General features: G+C 42.0%; 1 pseudogene; it reads right to left on the reverse strand.

The window, feature by feature from the left end:
• Window positions 1-14,010: 14,010 nt before the first annotated feature.
• LOC137234822 (trifunctional purine biosynthetic protein adenosine-3-like) lies at window positions 14,011-25,262 on the reverse strand (annotated as a pseudogene).
• Between the last annotated feature and the right edge of the window lie 1,724 nt (window positions 25,263-26,986).

The following is a 26,986-nucleotide window of genomic DNA, read 5'->3' on the forward strand; positions in this document are numbered from 1 at the left end:
GAGCTATCACCGTCAAGGTGGACTAGGGGAGACTCTAGAATGCGTTGGTACTATATGGGTATCAAATGAAATGGGTTAATGATTATTTAAAAGGGAGTGGGCCTTAGTTCTAAAGATGGAAGCCTTTTCGAGATATCGCCAATAAGGTAGACCAGGGGAGACTCTAGAATGCGTTTGTACAATATGGGTATCAAATGAAATGGGTTAATGATTATTTAAAAGGGAGTGGGCCTTAGTTCTAAAGGTGGAAGCCTATTCGAGATATCGCCATAAAGGTGGAACAGGGGTGACTCTAGAATGCGTTTGTACGATATGGGTATCAAATGAAGGGTGTTGATGGGTATTTTAAAAGGGTGTGTGCCTTGGTTATATAGTTGGACACCTTTTCGAGATATCGGCATAATGGTGGACCAGGGGTGTGTTTGTACGATATGGATATCAAATGAAAGGTGCTAATGAGTATTTTAAAAGATAGTGGGCCTTATTTCTATAGGTGGATGCATTTTCGAAATATCGCCATAAAGGTGGACCAGGGGTGACTCTAGAATGTGTGTGTAGGATATGGGTATCAAATGAAAGGTGTTAATGGGTATTTTAAAAGGGAGTGGGCCTTAGTTCTATAGGTGGACGCCTTTTCGAGATATAGGCATAACAGTGGACCAGGGGTAACTCTAGAATGACTTTGTACAATATGGGTATCAAATGAAAGATTCTAATGAGTATTTTAAAAGGAAGTGGGCCATAGTTCTATAGGTGGACGCCTTTTTGAGATATCGCCATAAAGGTGGACCAGGGGTGACTCTAGAATGCGTTTGTAGGATATGGGTATCAAATGATAGGTGTTAATTAGTATTTTAAAAGGGAGTGGGCCTTAGTTCTATAGGTGGACGCCTTTTCGAGATATGCCAATAAAGTGGACTAGGGGTGACTCTAGAATGTGTTTGTATGATATGGGTATCAAATGAAAGGTTTCAATGAGTATTTTAAAAGGGAGTGGGCCTTAGTTCTATAGGTGGATGCCTTTTCGAGATATCGCCTTAAAGGTGGACCAGGGGTGACTCTAGAATGCGTTTGTACGGTATGGGTATCAAATGAAATGTGTTAATGATTATTTAAAAGGGAGTGGGCCTTATTTCTAAAAGGTGGACGCCTTTTCGAGATTTGCCATAAAGGTGGACCAGGGGTGACTCTAGAATGCGTTTCTTTGTACGATATGGGTATCAAATGAAAGGTGTTAATGAGTATTTTAAAAGTGTATGGGCCTTAGTTCTATAGGTGGACGCCATTTCGGGATATCGTCATAAAGGTGGAACAGGGATGACTCTAGATTGCGTTTGTACGGTATGGGTGTCAATTGAAATGGGTTAATGATTATTTAAAAGGGAGTGGGCCTTAGTTCTATAAGTGGATGCGTTTTCGAGATATCACCATTAAGGTGGACTAGGGGAGACTCTAGAATACGTTGGCACAATATGGGTATCAAATGAAATGGGTTAATGATTATTTAAAAGGGTGTGTGACTTAGTTCTAAAGGTGAAAGCCTTTTCGAGATACTGCCATAAAGGAGGACCAGGGGAGACTCTAGAATGCGTTTGTTTATACGATATGTGTACCAAATGAAATGGGTAATGATTATTTAAAAGGGTGTGGGAATTAGTTCTAAAGGTGGACGCCTTTTCGAGATATCGCCATAAAGGTGGACCAGGTATGACTCTAGAATGCGTTCGCTTCTACGATTTGGGTATCAAATGAAATGTGTTAATGAGTATTTTAAAAGGGTGTGGGCCTTATTTCTATAGGTGGATGCCATTTCGGGATATCGACAAAAAGGTGAAACAGGTATGACTCTAGAATGCGTTTATTTGGTATGGGTATCAATTGAAATGGGTTAATGATTCTTTAAAATGGAGTGGGCCTTAGTTCTATAGGTGGATGCGTTTTCGAGATATCACCATTAAGGTGGACTAGGGGAGACTCTAGAATGCGTTGGTACGATATGGGTATCAAATGAAATGGGTTTATGATTATTTAAAATGGTGTGAGCCTTAGTTCTAAAGGTGGAAGCCTTTTCGAGATATCGTCATAAAGGAGGACCAGAGGAGACTCTAGAATGCGTTTGTACGAGATGGGTATCAAATGAAATGGGTTAAAAAATAAATAAATGTAAGGCGCGATAACCTCCGAAGAGATCTAAGGCTGAGCTTCTCTTCCAATTTGCGTCGTGCTCCTCTTGATTTTCCCTACAAATTGGCCGGACGAGACCTACATGTTTTATGCCGACCCCGAACGGCATCTGCAAGGCAGATGAGTTTTCACTGAGAGCTTTTCATGGCAGAAATACACCCGGAGCTCTTGCCAAACACTGCCGAGGGGCGACCCCGCTTGGAAAAATTTTCTTCTAATTTAAAAACCTTATTTCTAAAATTTTGATGTTGCTTTGCCCGGGCTGCGAACCCAAGGAATACGGTGTGGCAGGCGGTGCACGCTACTATCACACCGCGGTGGCCGCCAAATGAATTGGGTTAATGATTATTTAAAAGGGCGTGGGCCTTAGTTCTAAAGGTGGACGCCTTTTTGAGATATCGCCATAAAGGTGGACCAGGGGAGACTCTAGAATGCGTTTGTTTGTAATATATGGGTATCAAATGAAATGGGGTAGTGATTATTTAAAAGGGTGTGGGCCTTAGTTCTAAAGGTGGACGCCTTTTTGAGATATCGCCATAAAGGTGGACCAGGGTAGACTCTAGAATGCGTTTGTTTTTAATATATGGGTATCAAATGAAATGGGGTAGTGATTATTTAAAAGGGTGTGGGCCTTAGTTCTAAAGTTGGACGACTTTTCGAGATATCGCTATAAAGGTGGACCAGGGGAGACTCTAGAATGCGTTTGTTTGTACGATATGGGTATAAAATGAAAGGTGTTAATGAGTATTTTAAAAGGGAGTGGGCCTTAGTTCTATAGGTGGACGCCTTTTCGAGATATCGCCATAAAGGTGGACCAGGGGAGACTCTAGAATGCGTTTGTTTGTACGATATGGGTATCAAATGAAAGGTGTTAATGAGTATTTTAAAAGGGAGTGGGCCTTAGTTCTATAAGTGGACGCCTTTTCGAGATATCGGCATAATGGTGGACCAGGGGTGACTCTAGAATGTGATTGTACGATATGGGTATCAAATGAAAGGTGTTAATGGGTGTTTTAAAAGGGAGTGGGCCTCAGTTCTATAGGTGGACGCCTTTTCGAGATATCGGCATAATGGTGGACCAGGGGTTACTCTAGAATGTGTTTGAACGATATGGGTATCAAACGAAAGGTGCTAATGAGTATTTTAAAAGGAAGTGGTGGACGCCTTTTCGAGATATCGCCATAAAGGTGGACCAGGGGTGACTCTAGAATGTGTTTGTACGATATGGGTATCAAATGAAAGGTGTTAATGGGTATTTTAAAAGGGAGTGGGCCTTAGTTCTATAGATGGACACCTTTTTGAGATATCGCCATTAAGGTAGACCAGAAGAGACTCTAGAATGCGTTTGTACGATATGGATATCAAACGAAATTGCTTAATGATTATTTAAAATGGTGTGGGCCTTAGTTCTAAAGGTGGAAGCCTTTTCGAGATATCGCCATAAAGGTGGACCAGGGGAGACTCTAGAATGCGTTTGTACGATATGGATATCAAACGAAATGGCTTAATGATTATTTAAAAGGGTGTGGGCCTTAGTTCTAATGGTGGACGCCTTTTCGAGATATCGCCATAAAGGTGGACCAGGGGAGACTCTAGAATGCATTTGTTTGTACGATATGCGTATCAAATGGAAGGTATTAAAGAGTTTTTTAAAAGGGAGTAGGTCATAGTTCTATAGCTGGACGCCTTTTCGGGATATCGGCATAAAGGTGGACCAGGGGTGACTCTAGAATGCGTTTGTACGATATGGATATCAAATGAAATGGGTTAATGTTTATTTAAAAAGAATTGGGCCTTAGTTCTAAAGGTGGAAGCCTATTCGAGATAACGCCATAAAGGAGGACCAGGGGTGATTCTAGAATGCGTTTGTACGATATGGGTATCAAATGAAGGGTGTTGATGGGTGTTTAGGCCACCGGCCTAAATATTCCCTACCAACCTAATGCACATTTTTGGCAATATTATTATTTACCGGTAACGGCTCACCCCTGCCGAGCGCTAACTTCAAAGGGCAAATCTCGACGAAACTTAGCTATCGGCAGGTGGTACGGACCGTTTTTCGTTTTAAACTTTTCCTTCTATTTTGGAACGTTCACGAGCCAGCATCTAGCCCCAGGTGAGTAATATAGAGCCAAATATTTTCCACATTTTCGACTTATAATTAATTTTACCAATTCCACAAGTGTAATTTTCAAACTTTGAAAAGAGTGTAAATTTTCATATTTTAACCATTTGCTCTTGCATTAAGATTGCAAGTAATTAATTTGATAAATTCGAATTTTCAGAGTGTATAGTGAAGTGTGCATGTAACTAATTCTTTCCTTTTACCAGTATATCTTTCTGGTTGACTTCGAATTTAGTCTGTGCACGAATTATTTGTAATTAAACATTTTGGAACACTAAATTTAGAATTGGTTTGTAAAGTTATTCCTTTTTTGATAATAAATAAAGCTAAGAATTTATATGGTTTATAACGTGAATAAATTTGTTATTGCTCGTTACTAATTCTTCTTTTTTATTTCTTTTATTTGCGTGCGATCGCGCCCCGACTCGGGTGCCACATTCCACCCGCAACATCGGTCCTTACGCGCCGAGAAAATCAAGATTTTGAAGACAACTAAGGTGGTTTATCAAAAAGAATCAGCCCTCCTGAAGAATTGGAAATTATTTATCAAGCAAGCAAAATTATTTATAAGCTTATTAAAATCTACAATCAAAAATCAGCGAAACAAAACAAACGACAATACATACAGCCATACAATCATCCCATTATACAGCTAAAATTAATCAAAGCATCATACGATATCACATCCATTGGCATCACATCATACAGTCCATTATCACTCATACGGTCCACTAATATCATCGTCAAATCGAAATCACATCACATCAGCGCACAAAATCAAACAGTCCACTCATCCACATCACATACAATCCAATAGCTTCATCACATCATCACATTACTCATCAACATTACATACAATCCGTCAATAGCATCAGCACATCATATCATCATCACAGTGTTGCTATCACTCTACAGTCCATCACATCAACACATCTCTGCCCAACGATCAATTTATCAAATAAAAATTTAAGGTACGTACGTGGTTGCTTGGTTGCACAAAAACCCCTTTTTTATTAGTTGCGTGATTTTACGCACGGAAAGTGCATGTGTTAGATATAATAAAGCCAAAGCAAGTGAAATTGCTAAATTTCGTGTTTTTTAAACACACCAATCGCCTTTTGACGATCGGGTAATTCCCCCCACCAGTGGTAAGGGTTACTCGACACCGCTCAAGGCAGACAGTCAGTGAATTTTTTTTGGTTTTTTTCACACTCATCACTGCACTATATTGTACCCATCGTCATCACATACTTTGACAAAAACTTGCTACAGGAACCATATTTTCACTTGGTTGATAGCCTTAGCTTATCTATCACAGAATTCACTTTAGTAATCAGTTTGCGAGCTGTAATAATACCAAAAGTCAAAAAAGTATCAATACGTTGGGTGGCTAGTGACTTGATCACACAAATAAACTATATCACTTTATATTATATAGCTGTATTTTTCTCACTTTTTTTAATAAATATTTTAAATTGTACGTTTCCCACGTCGAGTTGAATATACAAAATTTATTTCTCTTTGTTGGGAAAGATACCCTGGTTGGCTACTCGAGGATACTCATCAGCGTTCACATCACACTTCTTGTATACACATTAAATCCTCGTCAGGATTTCTATCTGTGTTTCAAATCACTAGGTATACACATTAAATCCTCATCGGGATTTCTATCTGTGGTTCAAATTTCTGGGTTACACACATTAAATCCACAGCATTTCTATTTGTGTTTCAAATCTCGAAGTTGACACACTATATCCACATCGGCATTACATATGCGTTTTTTTAATTTTTTTTTAGACACGCTAAGTTTTCAGCGGCCACCGTGGTGTGATGGTAGCGTGCTCCGCCTATCACACCATATGCCCTGGGTTCAACTCCCGGGCAAAGCAACATCAAAATTTTAGAAATAAGATTTTTCAATTAGAAGAAAATTTTTCTAAGCGGGGTCGCCCCTCGGCAGTGTCTGGCAAGCGCTCCGATTGTATTTCTGCCATGAAAAGCTCTCAGTGAAAACTCATCTGCCTTGCAGATGCCGTTCGGAGTCGGCATAAAACATGTAGGTCCCGTCCGGCCAATTTGTAGGGAAAAATCAAGAGGAGCACGACGCAAATTGGAAGAGAAGCTCGGCCTTAGATCTCTTCGGAGGTTATCGCGCCTTACATTTATTTTATTTTTAAGTTTTCAGAACATATTTCTATCTGTGTCCAACACACCCTTTAGACACATTAAATATTTACAGACGATTTCTCTTCTCTGCATTGCATATATCTGTAGACCCACTAAATCCTCGTCAGGGTATTTATCTGTGTTTAATATCACTTTGTACACCCTAGAACCTTTCAGGATTTCTATCTGTGCTGCATATCACTACATACACAATAAATCCTCTCAGGATTTCAATCTGTATTTTATATCACTTTATACACACTAAATCCTCGTCAGGATTTCTATCTGTGGCTTACATAATCCTCGTGAGGATCCCTATAAGTGGTTCATATCACTGACCACACATTACATTCACGTCAAGATTTACATCTGATTCAAATTTTTGCTTATCACTAAATTCACATAAGATTGCTATCTGTGTTAACACATTCAATCAGATCAGAATTTAAATCCGTGTGTTTTTAAATATTCTACTTATACAGCACAATCACAGCAGGATTGATAGCTGGACTACGTTCAAAAAAGAAAACACACTTATAATTTTTGCTGCGGTTGAATACACACCAACGCCGCTAAGTCTTTTGCCTCCAATCTCGAACCCTTTAAAGAAACAAGATATTCAAATTAATAAAATCAATGGAGACTTATATTAGATTGGCTGATTCCATAGTCGAGTTTGAACAAGATTTCAACTCCACCCGGCCGAATCCCGGAACAAGCACACCCTTGCACTACTGCAAGAGGAGCTAAGGCCACTATGGAAGAAAACCAAGTCTACATATGAAAGTCTTCTCAGCAATCCTGAGCTGTCCAAAGAGGAACTCAGCTCGCTAAAAAGGAAGAATAAAAGTTGCTTCGCATGCTACCTGCAATGCATGTCTGCTGTGGCGGCTGAAGTTGAAGCTATCACCCCACAGCCAGCAAAAGATGAAGCAAAGGATGAAGACTCTTCGCGCCGTGGACATAAAATGCGGCTGCCGCCTTGTGACACCGATGTATTTAAAGACGACTACCTTTCCTGGCCAGCCTTGAGAGATATGTTCACGGCCATTTACATCCACAATACCGATCTGAAAGATGTCGAGAAATTATACTATTTAAAACAAAAAACGCAAGGGGAGGCAAAAGAAATAGTGGGCAGGTGCTCGTTAACAAACGAGGGTTTTGCAACCGCCTGGAAAAATTTAACCGATAGATATGAAAATAAACGGATCCTAGTAAACACCCAACTTAAACTCTTATTTAATCTAACGGCAGTCGAACAGGAGTGTGTAACCTCAATCAAAAAATTGCAACGGGAGATAAACAATTGCATTTCTGCGCTACAATGTCATAATATTGACATCACAAATTGGGATGCAATTATAACCTACCTATGCTCCACAAAACTCCCTGAATCTACGTTGGCTCTTTGGGAACAGATCGTAGAACGAAAAACAGATATCCCGAAATGGGAGGATATGGACAAATCCCTGTCCAATCGCTTCCAGACATTAGAGATGGTTTCTGATCTTAGGGGTAACAAAATTACAAAAGCACCCAAAAGTCAAAATTCGAACTCTAGGGAAAATTCTACGAAACTTGGGGTTTAACAAGCCAGCGTACCAAAATCGGCATGTAAGATGTGCAACAGTACGGAGCACAAATTACGAAATTGCCAAAAATTCCGTAGGTTGTCTACGTCAGGGAAAATCGAGTTTGTAAAAAGCAATATTTATTGTCTGAATTGTCTGTCGGGTGAACACACCGTGACACGATGCACCAGCCCATTCAACTGCAGCACGTGCCACGCAAGGCACAACACCTTGCTCCATCTCCCGACATCACAACCAAAGACAACCCCTCAAAGGTGGCTCAAAACACCACCGACAGCACACCTTCAACCTCACAAGAGGCTAGAGCAAGACTTGAAGCTGAAAAAAGGCAAGATAATGCTAACAACGTCACTTCGCGTCATACTAACACAACAAAAGTGGTGTTATTAGGAACAGTGTGGGTTAATATAATCTACAATGGAGTGAAATTTTCCGCCAGTGCGCTGATAGACTCTGGGTCCGAATGCTCTTTCATAACTGAAAGACTAAAGAAGTGAATAAACCTTCCGTCCAAACGTTTGCATGTGCAAGTGTAAGGAATAAATAATACACCATCTGCACAGGTAAAGGAATCATGTCCGATTAACTTAGGTTCGCTTACAGACCCCTTAGTAAGCATCAATACAGTGGTCCTAGTCCTGCCTCAATTAACAGGGGACCTTCCGACTTGCAAAGTGAGCGCAGCGACTCGGCAAGCGTTCCGTGATCTGATTCTGGCGGACAAGAGGTTCTTCATTAATGAACCAGTCGACCTCATACTTGGAAGCGGCATTTATCCCCAGATAATTCTAAACGGAATACGGAAGAACGTTCTAAATACACTTCTTGCTCAAGAAACCGTCTTCGGTTGGATTTTAACCGTTCGTGCAGAAGCACCTCACCCAACAAATACACGGGTATCCTTTTTCAATGAAATAAGCTTAGACAAGCAACTAACCGCTTTCTGGGAAATTGAAAACATACCTACGAAAAAGGCCCTGACTGAAGGTAATGCCTGTTGCGAGGCACTATATAAAACCACAACGGAAAGGAACTCTGATGGGAGGTACACCGTCGCCCTTCCCTTCAAACAAGACTTCCCAAAAACCCTCTGTTTTGGGCCCATCTCTTAAGAGCGTCTGCTCTCAGTTCTATCGGAACGAGACACGCCTTGCTAAGACACCGGGTCTACAGATGGAATACAACAGGGTACTGACAGAATACATCACGTTAGGGCACATGTCCAAGGTACACACCGTAGTACCACCACAATCAACTGATGGCTATTTCTTACTGCATCATGCGGTGATCAAAGAAGGAAGCATAACGACTAAAATAAGGGTCGTATTCAACGCGTCGTGCCCGACATCCAACGGCACGAGCCTGAACGATGTTCTACACACCGGCCCAGTACTTCAAGCCGAATTAACAATACTACTTCTCCGATGGAGATTCTACAAGTACGTCTTTAACGACGACATTGAGAAGATGTATAGGCAGATCTGGATAAAAGAAAACCAAACCCAATACCAAAGAATAGTTTTTCGTCTCAAAGTAGGTGACCCGATCGGTATTTACCAACCCAACACGGTAAATTTCGGGGTCAACTGTGCCCCCTATCTAGCAATCAGAACCCTACAACAACTTGCAGATGACGTCCAGGCATCGCTGCCAATCGCAGCGCACATCTTGCGAAACAGTATGTACGTCGATGATGTCCTTGCAGGGGGGCATAGCATTGAGGCAGCAATCACTGCTCGTGATGAAAACACAGATGCATTAAAGTCAGCAGGATTCCCTTTTCGAAAATGGACCTATAATTGCAGTAGGATACTACAGGGAATACCTAAACCTCACAGGCTTACGGAAGACTTTCTAGGTTTCGAGGATGAGAGCAGGGTAAAAACCCTAGGTATCCGTTGGAACGCGCATTCCGACTAATTTTATTTCACAGCGAAACCAATCGAAAACCAGGACATCTTAACAAAGAGGGCGATCCTATTTGCCATCGCCAAACTTTTCGACCCTTTAGGCTGGTTCGCCCCATTTATCATCGTAGCTAAGATATTAATGCAGAACATTTGGCTAGAGGGGACGGATTGGGATGAACCGATATCCACAATCACTCTAGATCGGTGGCAAACCTCTATGCAGGAGTACCCCGCCATTAACCGGATTCGGATACCTCGGTGGGTGCACTTCACCCCAACTAAAGATACATGAATTCACGGCTTCTGTGACGCGTCCGAAAAAGCCTACGCGGCTACGGTTTACGTGCGAGCTAAGATTAACGATAGAATCTACGTTAGTCTACTCATGGCAAAAACGAGGGTAGCACTAGTAAAAACAATTTCATTACCAATATTGGAGGTCTGCGGCGCCGTCTTGCTGGCTGAGACTTTGGAAACTGTGATGGAGAACCTGAACTTAGGCACATTTAACGTTCACCTATGGACAGATTCGACCATAGTCCTAGCATGGATTCGAAAACCCCCTTGTTCCTGGTCAACATTTGTAGCTCACAGGGTGACAAAAATCGTTGAGAAGGTAGGAACTAAAGCTTAGCATCATGTCGAGTCCGCATCAAATCCAGCGGACTTAGCCAACAGAGGACTTCCAGCCACAGAATTAGTCGACTACTCTTTGTGGTGACAGGGACCTTCTTGGCTGCAAGAAGGCAAAGCGAAATGGCCATCTCAAGGCGAACAGGAGTACCACACAAACATCGAAGAAAAACGAGTACAAGTGCATGCAGCAACGAACATCAACAATAGCGAGGATATTCTTGATCAGTTTTCCGATCTATCAAGAGCGTTGCGGGTAATCTCCTACATTATAAGATTCTAGAATAGAACTCATCCAAAAACTAAAGCGTCCTTTAAAGCAGAGTCGCACCAGATCTCGCCCGACGAAATCAAAGTTACGGCTAGCCGTCTTATAAGGATATCCCAAACTAACTTCTATGCCGAGGAAATGAACGCTCTGAGAACTACGAAACCCATCGCGGCCAAAAGAGGGATCCTCTCTCTAGGCCCCTTTATCGACGAAAATAATGTCCATCGGGTGGGGGGTCGTCTCAACGCATCCAGGAACGTTCCCGTCGACAAGCGTCACCCGATAATCCTCCCTTACGCCTGCCGACTCACCCGTCTCCTAGTCCAGTTTGTCCACACCATTTCCATACATGGCGGAAACCAACTGATGCTGCGGCTCCTACGCACACAGTATTGGATACCTCGGGTCAAAAACATGATCCGATCCATCATTCACAACTGCAAGGCCTGTACGCTATTCCGCAAACGTTCCCCGACGCAACTCATGGGAATTTTCCCTGCGGAACGTACTACGTTTTCTCGGGCATTTACCCACACCGGGGTGGGTTTTGCCGGACCGTTTGACATCAAGTCTTACAGCGGACGAGGATGCCGCATGTTTAAGGGTTACGTCTGCCTATTCGTCCGCTTTGCGACGAAGGCGATCCACTTAGAGGCGACTAGCGACCTCAGCACCGCCGCGTTTCTAGCAGCATTTAGTCGGTTTGTCGCCAGACGAGGATGCCCGAAAAACCTTTATTCCGACAACGGGACGAACTTTGTCGGTGCGTCGAGGGCTCTCCGCTCAGAGTTCAAGGAATTCCTCGTTGATGCGCGTGACCAAACCCTCTCTAAATATGCCCACCAAACCCTGACATGGCATTTCATACCAGCAGCTGCTCCTCATATGGGCGGGCTGTGGGAGGCGGGGGTCAAGAGTTTCAAAACTCATTTCAAAATGATCGCATCGGACCATAAATTTACTCTCGAGGAGTTTAGCACCCTCCTGTGTAGGATTGAATCCTCTCTCAACTCCCGACCCCTAAGCCCATCTTCAAATGACCCGTCCAACCTGGAGCCACTTACCCCCGGACACTTCCTAGTCGGGGGCCACCTACTAGCGCCACCAGAAATTGACGTCAGCGATAATCGCGCATCACTCGTCAATCGATGGGAAAAACTTAAGGCGCTGCATCAAACCTTCTGCAAAAGGTGGAAAACGGAGTATATCACCGAATTGCAGAAGCGCGTTAAGTGGAAGCATCCACAATCAAACCTCAAACAGGGGGACCTAGTCGTCATTAAGGAGGTTAATCTGCCGCCCAACGAATGAAGACTAGGTCGGATAGCCAACCTTCACTATGGCCCCGATAACCGAGTTCGAGTCGTCGAACTGGATACGGCAAGAGGACAAACCACCAGACCAATCACGAAACTGGTCCTACTACTGATACTCGTAACTCCCAACCTTTATAACTACCCCCTCTCACTCAGACTGGTCCTTCGAGTCTCACCTACCGGGAAACTGTCGAGGGAAAGGGAGAACCCAGCTCTCGTTCACCCCGAACGAGGCCAAAAGAATCCTAACACAGATCCACGATCTGCCAGAATACAATTACACCTCCTAAAAAACCATCAAGATTCGCAATTTCGAATTTAGCATTACAATTACCGGAACGTATATTCATCACTGTTGACGTACCTTAATATTAAAAACAAAAACTCCTGTGACTAACAAGTTAACGTCCATGCAGTCAAAATACGCAAGCGCACGATGGTCATGTATATTCAAGACAGTTATGAGAGGCTCTTTGAGATACCTACCACTTCCAAAGCGCAGAAAATACAACTTGGCGCGTTCTGTTTTTCCCCTTATGTATACCCAGCATTCATAAATACATTTACACGAAATCAAAGAGTCAGAGGGAGTGTTTGCCTATAAGCTTCAAAGGTCTTTTAAGAATTGATTGTTGCTTGGCTAACAGGGCGCTACGAGGCGATTAGAAGTTAATCGGTGTACCAAAGGCTGATACCGAAACCCGGTATCAACACCCAACAATTACCGAAATGCGTTAAATTCATTTTTAAATTCGAAACTTAATTTGCGATTACTGAAATCTATTCACGCATAGTGGAATAATCGAGAAACAGATACGAAAGCCCGAGTGCGATTTTCAAATAAGATTTGAAAAGTTGTCATGTGCCCTATTATGTAATCGGTTCGAGAGAGGAGTGTTTCGCATTTCCCAATCGCATCTTCTTTGAATCGAGTTGCAGAATAAAGCCTCTGAGTTGCACATGAGGTCGTGCGGGGAACTATGCTTTCGCAGAACCGCTAGGAAACAATATTCAGAATTCGAAATTTACTTTCGAAATTTTTGTCAAAGTTCTAAAATTATTTAAAATTTCATCATATCTAATAACGCTTTACAACTGACTCAAACTAATTGTTAATTTATTGTTTATTTTTAAAACAAACTGCGCTAAAACTTTAATAGAATTTAAAGAGACGGTTATATTTAGTCATCTTCGTAAACGAATATTCAAAAAAAAAAATGTAAAACGTTAGCTATTCGAAGCGAGCGTGACCGCGTATTCGGCCCTAAGCGTGCCCATACCGACCTCACTCCTGAACCAATAACACCGCGCCAACCGGAGCAGGATGTTCTTGGTCGGTACCGTTTCAATGCTGTCATCATCCCTTACTTACACAACTGACGGAGCATGACACCATGGTCAGTCCCCGTGGAGTGTTTGGCACATTACGGCCACAACGTTGGTGCTTAACAACGATAAGAACAGCTACCTATTCACAATTAAAGGACTTCTCCCCTTCAGTGACACCTACTAAAGCAACAACAACTTGCAAAAACGCATCCCTTGTGCTTATTAAAATATAAAAAGTATTTTTTTAAATAGCAGTCTGTGCAATTCATAATAATGCCTGCAATTTCACCTGACAGCATAATAGTAATTAAAGTATTTCATTTGAGCAATTACGTTGACAGCTGGCAATTAGCATTTTAGCCAATTGTTGATCCAAATGGAAATTCAGATACAACAGCACCCAAATCTGTCCCATTCCCGTAGTCATCTAAAGCAGCCCTTCCCATGTCCTTGCATTCCCATGGCCGTTCTAATTGTGCCATCATGCGCCTGCAGCTGTCCAGCTATCTACAAGTTATTAAAAAAAAAACAAAATCATCAATATACGCCGAGCAACGAGAGTACTGCACAGACAGAATTACCTTTCTGTCTTCCCAATTCCAAAATGCCACATGACCATTGGTACTTGCGATACTCGACCCCAATCTTGTTCGAATTCATAAGCACCTCATCGAATTTACAATTAAGCATAGCAATTGTGCCATCTTGATGCCCCACAGCAGCGACATCCAGTGCAGCTGCAGGTTCAATACAAGTGACTTTGTTACCCCACCCAGCCACCGTGCATACCAAACCCACATTGTACTCCCTTAGAATGCGACTCACTTCTGCGTCGGATTCTTCGCGTTGCATATAACTTATGCGGTACCACAAATGCAGGTATTCCAGCTTTTTGCGCGCATTCAATACCCATAACATCGGGCTTATTCGATATAACTAATATCCCATCGGCATGCACACCCTGCGATGTATCACGACAAGCATCGATGAGTCCTTGTAAATTGCTACCAGTGCCAGATATGACTACTGCAACACGGTTGCGTGGGTTACTTTGTAATTATTGTACAAGTTGTAAACAACGTTTGAAACTTTTCACAACAACTTGAGGTTCGTCGGGATTACCGCGTTTATAAACCACCCCCACACGTGTAGCACGTTCACTATATTAAATCTCCGCTAAAATGGTGTGCATATGCTCGGGTGCAATTACCAAAATAATATTCAAACCACAATTATATGTACGCTGCATTTCGGCGGGTGGTACATTGCCTTGCTCGGCCAGCCAAGCGAAAACTGGTGGTACATTCCATGCTGTGGCATCTAATTTTACGACTAGATTTTTTTGTAATACGCATGGTATATTTTCTGTTAGACCACCACTGGTAATATGTGCTAGGTTTTTAAGCTATTGCATAGATTTTATCGCGGGCATGGCGACTAAATAAAAAAAAAACGTAACGGATATTTGTCAAAAAAATGCGAAAAGGCTCGAAAAGTTTCGTAAAGGTTCGGTGTTAGCAACAGGCCAAATACATAAAATTGGACCTCTATCATAAACAGCGGTGGGCACTACTACATTTATACGGTTACAAAATTGAGAATGTGTTAGTAAACACGAACGCGTAGCGAGCACGAAAGCAAAATCAAATATTTATTTAGTTTGATTTCAATGCTTGAACGTTGAACATGTGTCACACGCACTCTTTGGTACTCTGTTTTAAGCGCGCGGGCGACACTTCCTCACCGTACGACCATCGAAATCAAACTAAAAGAGCTGTCGTTGATTTTCACGAAGTAGCCATTGTGCTATCGCTTATCGTATACATATATGGTTGCTTACAAGCCAACCTAATAAAACCGCACTGCGTTTTTTAAGCGCACGCAAACAAACGGCGATTTTTGCCCTAACCCAAATAAGCATGCGTTCCGACAATGTAAAGCATGTGTGCAAACGTCAAATCTAAATGTCACGCAGAACAAAAATTGGAAATCGAGTTAGGTTTTCACGCAGCAAATTTAATTTGAGTTGCTCTCATACAAGTTGTATGTGCATGAGACATTTTTGACAGAAAATGACTTGCGTGCGTTTATATTAGGTTGGCTTGTTAGCAGGTCCTAAGCTCACGCCCACCCCGGATCATAAAGTTAAAGTTAAGGTTAAAGTTAAAGTTAAATTTAAAGTTAAAGTTAAAGATAAAGTTAAAGTTAAAGTTAAAGATAAAGTTAAAGTTAAAGTTAAAGTTAAAGTTAAAGTTGAAGTTAAAGTTAAAGTTAAAGTTAAAGTTAACGTTAAATTTAAAGTTAAAGTTAAACTGAATGTTAAAGTTAAAGCGAAAGTTAAAGTTAAATATAAAGTTAAAGTTAAAGTTAAAATGAAAGTTAAAGTTAAAGTCAAATTTAAAGTTAAAGTTAAAGTTAAAATTAAAGTTAAGGCTAAAGTTAAAGTTAAAGTTAAAGTTAAAGTTAAAGTTAAAGTTAAATTTAAAGTTAAAGTTAAAGTCAAAGTTAAAGTTAAAGTTAAGGTTAAAGTTAAAGTTAAATTTAAAGTTAAAGTTACAGTTAAAGTTATAGTTAAAATTAAAGTTAAAGTTAAAATTAAAGTTAAAGTTAAAGTAAAAGTTAAAGTTAAATTTAAAGTGAAAGTGAATGTTAAAGTTAAAGCGAAAGTTAAAGTTAAAGTTAAAAATAAAGTTAAAGTTAAAGTGATTGTTAAAGTTAAAAATAAAGTTAAAGTTAAAGTTGAAGTGAAAGTTAAAGTTAAAGTTAAAGTTTTTTTTTTTTTTGTGTTTCGTGGAAGGAGGAAATGCTTTATGCACTGACCGGGATATTTAAGCCTCACTGCGAGACTCTCCGAGTGTAGGACTCCCTTCTTCCATGAAGGTCTACCCACTAGAACCTAACCTCCCACGGCCCGCGCAAATCCCCGTACCAGGGACCGCGTTTAGCATTACTTCGGGTACGGGTGCGCGCTACGTGAGCTCTATGGCTACTCTCACGCTAATGACACTGCCCGGGGATAGGTCGCCAAGTACATCTTCTACCCTCCTTCGCTGATGGGAGAAGTGCCTGCATTCCAAGAAGGTGTGGCGTACATCGTCTATTTCCCCACAGTACAGGTAGCTCGGGCTATCAACCTTACCCATTCTGTGTAGGTATTTGCGTAAGTAACCATGTCCCGTTAGAAACTGCGTCAGGTAAAAGTCTACCTCTCCGTGCGGTCGCTTCAACCATGGATTCAATTTCCACTTTCCTACGATGCTGTTGCCCCACTGATCTTGACAACGTCGGATCGATTCTTCTCGCGCCTGCATGGCAACTGCAGCTCTACTTGCTTGCGATCCGTTGTCATATATTGTTTTTCTTTCCTCAACGAGAAGATATATCGGTATGGTTCCCGCAACGACCAGGACATCTTCAGCTGATACCGTGCGGTAAGCCGAAGATATTCGCAGCGCCCCTCTGCGTTGGACCGAGGTGAGGGCGACTCGGTTCTTCCGGTATTTCATTGCGTTCGCCCAGATTTCTGCACCATATAAGAGTATAGAATCCGAAGCTGATGCAAGCAACTTTCTTGTGCATGGCTTTGGGCCACCTGTGTTTGCCATTAATCTACTCAACTGCGCTATTATGCGCGCAGCTCTTTCGCAGGCCCCTCGTATGTGATCCGAGAAGTTGAGTTTGCTGTCTAACCTCACTCCCAGATATTTCGTTGAAGCGAGTGTTTCTATTGGCTGGTCCCCAACCATCATGTTCCTGGTAGTGGGAATACGTCTCTTTGTGAGGATGACGATCTCCGTTTTGGCTGTTGCTAACTGGAGACCGTGCTCAGCCATCCACCTATTTACATTACCCATGAACTGGTTTACTTTTAGCTGTGCCAGCTCGCAGCTTGGTTCTGTTATCACAGCTGCCACGTCGTCTGCAAAGGCAACGAGGAAGGTGCTTTCTAGCATGTCTAATCGAATAAGACTGTCGTAAGTTATATTCCAGAGATCGGGACCTAGTACCGAACCCTGGGCTGCTCCACCTGTTATTTTTACCTTTTTTGACCGTGAGTACTTTCATATATTAGATACCTCTCTCTTCGGTAGTCCCTTAAAGTTAAAGTTAAGGTTAAAGTTAAAGTTAAAGTTATAAAGTTAAAGTTAAAGTCAAAGTTAAAGTTAAAGTTAAGGTTAAAGTTAAAGTTAAATTTAAAGTTAAAGTTAAAGTCAAAGTTAAAGTTAAAGTTAAGGTTAAAGTTAAAGTTAAATTTAAAGTTAAAGTTAAGGTTAAAGTTAAAGTTGAAGTAAAACTAAATTTAAAGTTAAAGTTAAAGTTTTTTTTTTTTTTTTTTTTTTTTTTTTTTTGTGTTTCGTGGAAGGAGGAAATGCTTTATGCACTGACCGGGATATTTAAGCCTCACTGCGAGACTCTCCGAGTGTAGGACTCCCTTCTTCCATGAAGGTCTACCCACTAGAACCTAACCTCCCACGGCCCGCGCAAATCCCCGTACCAGGGACCGCGTTTAGCATTACTTCGGGTACGGGTGCGCGCTACGTGAGCTCTATGGCTACTCTCACGCTAATGACACTGCCCGGGGATAGGTCGCCAAGTACATCTTCTACCCTCCTTCGCTGATGGGAGAAGTGCCTGCATTCGAAGAAGGTGTGGCGTACATCGTCTATTTCCCCACAGTACAGACAGCTCAGGCTATCAACCTTACCCATTCTGTGTAGGTATTTGCGGAAGTAACCATGTCCCGTTAGAAACTGGGTCAGGTAAAAGTCTACCTCTCCGTGCGGTCGCTTCAACCATGGATCAAGTTCAGGGATTAGTTCCCTAGTCCACTTTCCTACGATGCTGTTGCTCCACTGATCTTGCCAACGTCGGATCGATTCTTCTCGCGCCTGCATGGCAACTGCAGCTCTACTTGCTTGCGATCCGTTGTCATATATTGTTTTTCTTTCCTCAACGAGAAGATATATCGGTATGGTTCCCGCAACGACCAGGACAGCTTCAGCTGATACCGTGCGGTAAGCCGAAGATATTCGCAGCGCCCCTCTGCGTTGGACCGAGGTGAGGGTGACTCGGTTCTTCCGGTATTTCATTGCGTTCGCCCAGATTTCTGCACCATATAAGAGTATAGAATCCGAGGCTGATGCAAGCAATTTCCTTGTGCATGGCTTTGGGCCACCTGTGCTTGCCATTAATCTACACAACTGCACTATTATGCGCGCAGCTCTTTCGCAGGCCCCTCGTATATGATCCGAGAAGTTGATTTTGCTGTCTAACCTTACTCCCAGATATTTCGTTGAAGCGAGTGTTTCTATTGGCTGGTCCCCAACCATCATGTTCCTGGAAGTGGGAATACGTCTCTTTGTGAGGATGACGATCTCCGGTTTGGCTGTTGCTAGCTGGAGACCGTGCTCATCCATCCACCTATTTACAATACGCATGACCTGGTTTAATTTTAGCTGTGCCAGCTCGCAGCTTGGTGCTGTTATCACAGCTGCCACGTCGTCTGCAAATGCAACGAGGAAGGTGCTTTCTGGCATGTCTAATCGAAGAAGACTGTCGTAAGTTATATTCCAGAGATCGGGACCTAGTACCGAACCCTGGGCTGCTCCACCTGTTATTTTTACCTTTTTTTGACCGTGAGTACTTTCATATATTAGATACCTCTCTCTTAGGTAGTCCCTTAAAATTTCTAATAAATATTGCGGTACTTTGAAAGTGCTTTCTAGTGCCTCAAGCATGTCCTCCCACCTAGCTGAGTTAAAAGCGTTTTTGACGTCCAGCGTGGCAAGCAACACTATAAGTCTTACTCTGTGGCACGCTGTCTCGGCTTTCTTGACTGCGTCTATAACTTCTGCAATGGCATCGATTGTGGAGTGCCCCCTCCGAAAACCATGCTGTCTGGGCGACAGTCCTCCGGCGTCCTGTAACGCTCTGGTGAGGCGTTGCTTCAGGAGACTCTCCATCAATTTCCCTGCTGTGTCCAACATACATAGGGGACGGTAGGATGATGGAGAGTTGGGATCTCCTTTCCCTTTTGGAATGAGAACCAGTCGTGCTGTCTTCCATATGGTGGGGAAAGTTCTTTCTTCGAGACATTTGTTGTACATGTGCAACATAAGTTCTGGGCAGTCGTTTGCAGCTAGTCTAATTGCCTCCGCGGGTATTCCGTCGGGCCCAGATGCTTTCTTAGGTTTCATAGTTCGCACGGCAGTTTTAAGCTCTTCTTCTTGGAATGGTTCCACGTTGCGATCTTCATGGGTAACGTACCCGCCATCCCTAGGCAGTTGGGTGGGAAACAGGCCATCCACAATGTTAAAGTTAAAGTTAAATTTGAAGTTAAAGTTAAATTTAAAGTTAAAGTTAAAGTTAAGATAAAGTTAAAGTTAAAATGAAAGTTAAAGTTAAAGTCAAAGTTAAAGTTAAAGTTAAAGTTAAGGTTAAGTTAAAGTTAAAGTTAAAGCTAAAGTTAAAGTTAAAGATAAAGTTAAAGATAAAGTTAAAGTTAAAGTCAAAGTTAAAGTTAAGGTTAAAGTTAAAGTTAAATTTAAAGTTAGAGTTAAAGTTAAAGTTAAAGTTAAAATTAAAGTTAAAGTTAAAGTTAAAGTGAATGTTAAAGTTAAAGTTAAAGTTAAAAATAAAGTTAAAGTAAAGTTAAAGTTAAAAATAAAGTTAAGGTTAAAGTGAAAGTTAAATATTACCTTCTCATTTATTCAACAAAAGTAAACAATTTGTTTTCTTATCGGTCACTACGCCTAAAAAGGTTAACTTGAATTAATAGCAAAGACAAAACTTGAATTAATATCAAAGAAAACAAAATGTTGCACAAATATTATTGTTTAAGGGGCGGCAGGATAAATTTACCTTACCTCTTTTGGGATGTGGCTGTGTGACTGTGGGTACAGCTGGATTGGTGACGTTATGCTGGTGATGGTGGTGGCGGTTGAATCTGGTGGCGGTGGCTCCTGGGCGGGATAATATCGCGTTCAGTTTGTCTGCAGCGGGTTCGGTAAAAGTTGTGTCAAAGCTAACTTATGCTTTATTTCTACTATTATAGCGGCTGTATAGATATTGCATATAACGTTGGTTCACAGCCAGCAAATAAGGCTGTTAACACTTAGCACTTCACTTCACCTACAACGTAATAGTCCAGATTCACCAAGAGTTATGTACCATAGAAAAGGTTATCAATGTTCAAAGAGGATCCTTATGCTGATTTTCACACAATAATTGCCTCTTTTCGGTTACAAAAACCTCACCAAATCAACTCAATAATATTATGCAGTGAAACAATTTCTTTTAATATATTGTATATATATTCTTTTTAACAGAGATTTTGTAAATTTTTGTGTCACACCGAATGGATAAAAATTCGAATTAGTAAAAAAGCAAAATGTCAAAACATTGTATATATATGTACATATGCACGTTCATGTCAACTGTCAACTCATCAGTTGTGGTTGCCAGAGGGGCGAAATACAAATTCGTATAAAACTTACCTCAACTGATGAGTATAAGTGATGTCTATTAAGGATTATGATGGCTATACTTATTCAATGTATAAATAATTCTAGTATACATTTTTACATGTATGTAGCTTACAAATAAAAGGTACATATAAATTCAATAATTCAATTACAATTCAAGTTTAGGTTTTCTTAAGCCTAATTTGTATTAAATAGAAGGGTTGGCTGTTGGCGACTACGACAGTCGCTCAAACATCGTCCCCGCCCCAGGCGCGTTCAGCGGCTAGAGCCTCTTGCAGTTCTTGAAGAGTCTGTAGCGCATCTCGTACGAGGAGGTCAGACACCTTTCCCCTGAAAGTGGCAGTTTGCAGCCCTTGAGCGGTGCACCGAATGGTGCGTCGAGCGGCAGTAGATGCTGGCGGTTGTGCTTCGGTAGGTGGACGAGACCGAGAGATAGCTGGGCGAGAACGGGGTCGCACGGTGGGGGTAGAGGGTACCTGAGGTGGTACTACTTGGCGACCAGGCCGGGGTGCCTGGGTATGACGTGGGATGCCCGGGGTTGCATCACGCCGATGCAGCAAAGAGTGGTGCCTTAATCCGCAAGTTCGACAGCGATCATAAGAACTACATTCATCTGTTGCATGCGATAGCGCCAAACAATTCAAACAGAGATTATGCGCCCTCGCGAGTATCCATCGTTTTGGCGGCTTCGTTGTCTTAAATATAGCACAATTTCGGAGGACGTGCTGACGTGTGCAAATCCGGCATCGTCTATAGTTCACTAGCAGTGGTGAGATTCGGGACTCGCCGGCGTGGTTCGGATCGACGATCTCCGATCTCACTGACCTTCGGGATGCCAGTTGAGCGCGATCCATAGCGATCTGGAAGTACAGTTATAAATGCATTTTAGGTGAGAGAAATGTTAATGCGGGGAGTTTCAGTTGGCACTGGGCCTGCAAAGTGTGATACTGTTGCGACGGGAATGCGGTAGGAGTGGAAGAGGTGGTTCAGTGGTAGCTTGGTGAGCTTGCCGTGCTTGCCCTATCTGTGTTTCGCTTTGAGGGAGGAAACATAATTTTACGAGTGGGCGTTTGAGGGTGCCGGTTTGAGTGCGAACGTCGACAACGCGTATATGACCATCTGGCCCGGGATATATTTTCTCAATGCGTCCTAGACGCCACTCCTCTGGGGGGAGTGAGTCGTCGTGAATACAAACACACTTTTCCTCTTCTGCCTTTTCTGGGGATCCTTTAGGTAGTCTTCCTTAAACCGTTTGCTGAATTGATGATGTAAACTTTTTACCCTGTCCCATCGGTTTATAAGAGATAACTCCGCGTGGTCCAATTCAGGGATAGCGAGGAGGGGGCTACCTCGGAGAAAGTGGCCGGGGGTCAGCGCGGTAAACTCGGTGGGATCTTGGGATAAAGGTGAGATAGGACGATAGTTTAATACGGCTTCAATTCTTACCAAGAGGGTGGTAAATTCTTCAGATGTGAACTTGTGGGCTCCTGCAGTCTTCTTGAAGTGCAGTTTGAAACTCTTCACTGCAGACTCTCACAAGCCGCCCATATGGGGAGCTCCGGGCGGAATGAATTTCCAATTGACGCCCTGGGGAGAGTATTTAGCGATTACTTCTTGAGAGGCAGTTTTAATGAAGCCAACGAACTCCTTTTCGGTCGCTCTTTTAGCTCAAATAAACGTTTCGCCGTTGTCACTCATCATTGTGGCAGGATATCCACGACGTCCGACGAAGAGAGCAAATGCTGCGAGAAAGGCATTTGTTGTTAAGTCCGAGCACAGCTCAAGGTGGATAGCTTTTGTCACGAAACAGACAAAAACGGCCACGTAGCCTTTCAGTAAGGTGTGAGACCTTAGCAAGGAGGCTTTTATTTGAAAAGGCCCCGGAAGGTCGACACCGGTAGTGGTAAAAGGCGGAGCGTATGTGCATCGTTCCGGGGGCCAGGCCGCCATGATTTGCGATCGCATTTGCTGCTTGTGGAGGGTACAAGTTTTGCACTGATGGATGCATCTCTTTATGAGGGGTTTGAGCCGTGGAATATAGAGATCCTGTCTGAGGCATTGCTGCATGAGACGTATTTCGGCGTGAAGGAGAATTTCGTGGAGGTACTATATATAGAGGACAGCGAATCTAGTTTTCTCCGATATAATAACGGGGTCTTTTTCTTTGTAAGTCAACGTCGAATGAACTAGTCTACCATGAACCCTGAGGAGCCCGTTTTCATCGAGGTATGGGTTGAGGGTTAGTAAAGAGATTATTTTATCAATGGGTTTTGCATTTGCCAAGCATGCTTTTTCGCGAGGAAAATATCGGGTTTGCGTTAACGTCACAAGTTTAGTTTTCATTTTGCGGAGATCTTCATGAGACAGAGAGGGAGTGTAAGCGGGTTTAATGCCTCGAATTCGGTCCTTGAGATTATTGATGAACCCGAAGGCATATGCCATGACCCCGAGGGCGCGAGGAAAAGAGGAAAATCGATCCAATACGTCAGGGTCATCTTCAGCTGAATGTAGTGCTTCGACTCGGCGCATTTCAGGCGGGTTGATGCTGCGGGTAGATGGTTTTATGGCAAGTAAGGCTGTTAACACTTAGGACTTCACTTCACCTACAACTTAATAGTCCAGATTCACCAAGAGTTATGTACCATAGAAAAGGTTATCAATGTTCAAAGAGGATTCTTATGCTTATTTTCAAACAATAATTGCCTCCTTTCGGTTACCACACCTCACCAAATCAACTCAATAATATTATGCAGTGAAACTATTTCTTTTAATATATTGTATATATATTCCTTTTAACAGAGATTTTGCAAATTTTTGTGTCACACCGAATGGATAAAAAATCGAATTAGTAAAAAAGCAAAATGTCAAAACATTGTATATATATGTACATATGTACGTTCATGTCAACTGTCAACTCATCAATTGGGGTTGCCAGAGGGGCGAAATACAAATTCGTATAAAACTTACCTCAACTGATGAGTATAAGTGATGACTATTAAGGATTATGATGACTATACATATTCAATGTATAAATAATTCTAGTATACATTTTTACATGTATGTAGCTTACAAATAAAAGGTACATATATATACAATAATTCAATTACAATTCAAGTTTAGGTTTTCTTAAACCTAATTTCTATTAAATAGAAGGGTTGGCTGTTGGCGACTACGACATTCGCTCAAACAATTATAATGGCATAAGTTGATAATATGCAATAGCTTTACCGCGGCGGTCCCCGAGTGCCACACGTCCTTTTTTTATGACCTTGTTGTCTGAGCGGTAAAAGTGCTTTGACATAAATGCGTGTTGGGATGAGGAATTCTTCGCCGAAAATGCGATTACTAAATGATGCTTTATCTTGAAAAGTGACGCCTGCACGTTTCGTAATGGCATGTACCAAACTAAATCCCTTGCTGCGTACGCTGGAGAACGGTAGACCGATGAGTACGTCGCCATCGCGTATATCATCGCTACGTGGCAGTAGGCGATTCTATTCGGTGATACCTAGTGAGAAGCCAGCGAGATCATAGACATCGGAGGGATACAGCAAGGGCACTTCTGCAATGTATCTCAACTAAACGGCTGCCCGCCTGTGATGCTCTTTCACTTATTCCACTTGTTATTGTTGCCGCCATTTCCTCCACCAAGGCATCGCGTGCATAGTAGCTTGAAAAAGTTAACAATTCAGCACCAGTACACAAAATATCATTCACGCACATCGCCACCAAGTCGATACCCACAGTTCCCTTACGCTCAGTCTGCTATGCAATCTTTATTTTAGTACCCACACCATCTGTGCCCAACACAAGTACGTGGTCCTTATACATAGTTGGTATGGGCGTTAAACGTCTACCTAATTTTGTGGTCGAAAAGTCATTTCGCTGCTGAGTCATTGCTGCATCGCACAGCTCTAATGCCAAATCGCGTTAATGTGGCTCAACCAATGTACATGTATTTCGTTCTAATCTAGCACCTGATCCTAAAAGCTTTTTCAAAACAGTACATTTTTTTGGAACAATCAATACCAAACCAATACCGCAGTTAAGATTATCTAAAAGAGTGTGTACTTAAGCGTAGCTATCCGGCCGACCAACCGTAGATGGAGAGTATTTTGAGATCACCAAAATCTAGAAAGATTTCATGATCCAGTGGTATAATACGTTGCACATCTGGCAGCAAGCCCGTAGTAATGTGTGATATGGCTTGAATTTCGCATTCCCTTAAGAGCGCGAGTATTTCATTAGTATAAGTAATAGAAAATGTTTAAGTGTAAAGCAACTGGTTGGATTGAGGTCAGAAAAGGTAATGCTAAGAATTCGTAGTGAAAGCCTGCACAATGTAGGCTGGAATATTAGTGGTGCCCACTACGTAATCTCCACTTTCTCCCATCAATAATCAGCTGAAATGAAACAAAAGAATAAGCAATTAAAAAATGTTACAAAATAATAAAAAGGGAACGATACTTATACTTACCCATTACACGTTTTTTCTTCATAGTGAAAATTCATTCAAAATGTATCAATACTCACTTCCAAGAATGAATGACATTTCTGAATGAGTAAAAGCAAGGTTGCCACTCGTATGATATTCCCCCTTTTTGTTTCTTACGCGGTGAACACATTATATGCGATACCATGGGACCACAATTCGGATCCATGAGATCCCACAAGCACGACAAGTCATACGCGAGCTAGTTAGGTGCCCGACACACCCTACCAACAACTATGGTTGGAGAAACACCAAAAAAAAAAAAAAAAAAACCAAACAACCAAATGAGAAAAAAAGGGGAGGGAGGACAAAATAAAAGACACAAAAAAAACTATGTCCATTCATCGTCCAAATAACCAACTGAAAAAGCAGAGACCGACGTAATCCCGCTTAATGCGAGCTATGCTTTCTCTGGCGATGCAACCCCAGTGAGGAAGCCGAGGGGTATCGCTTCCCGCAGCTGCACTTATAGGGTGCGAAACCCATGTGGAGATTGAGGTGGGCCTTCAATGTGGTAAAGCAGCTGAGCGTGTGCCCACACACTCGGCACACAAATTTCTGGCCGCACGAGGAGTCTGCGCGCACCCAAAGGACCCCTGATAACCCCGATAAAAACGGGTGTACCACGAAGGTCCCTCGTTATAATATCGAACTGTCAACCTTAAGCGGTTTAAGTTCCGCGGCACATTTAAAAACGTAATGCGAAGATTGGGACGAAGTTTGAACGATGCCCTGAAACGGAAAGGAAAGAAAGTGGTATCATTATATTATGGAAAATGATCCCGTAACCAAAAAAAAGGGCTACAACCCGTATACTCACATGTTTTTTCCTTGGATGAAACTTGCCACTTCGCTTGTCACGCTACAAATGCCGGTTGTGTGCACAGACTCAGCGAAGATAACAACACTAAAATACAGTGCTGCCAGACAGACATCAGCAAATGAGTAAAACCAAAAGCGCTGATCAACAGCGGTCGACGACAAGCTGAATTTCACAAAACAAAATAAGAGGAAATAAAAAAAAAAACGTAACTCACTTTCCATTATTATTTCATTTGGAAAAGTAAAGCCTTCTTCTAAACTCCAACTTAGCTTAAGACTGTCTCTTAAACTACGAAGAAATAACTTTCGAAGGAGACCTTTCAAGTTTTATTAGCCTAAACTTAACTGCGGAAAAGCTAATTGGAGAATATGATACAATTTTCAAGATTAATAAAAATAACTAAAGGAAAGTTCAGAAACTTTCATGAAATAATAGTTCAACCAAATGAACTTTATGAGGAAAAACACACAAAAAAAAAAAATGAAACATTTCAGAATTCAGGTCGCGTCAGAACTCAAACGTAAATGTCCTCAAACACTCTCGCGACATGACCATTAGATTGGCAGCACCGCACAGCTGTCTGACTCCAAAGAGTGGAAGAGTTATCTGCTGACAGCTTTACAAATTGCCACACTTGATAGTGTAGGCTATTCCCGCC

This window comes from Eurosta solidaginis, chromosome X, assembly GCF_040869045.1.
Source record: "Eurosta solidaginis isolate ZX-2024a chromosome X, ASM4086904v1, whole genome shotgun sequence".
Lineage (NCBI taxonomy): Eukaryota > Metazoa > Arthropoda > Insecta > Diptera > Tephritidae > Eurosta > Eurosta solidaginis.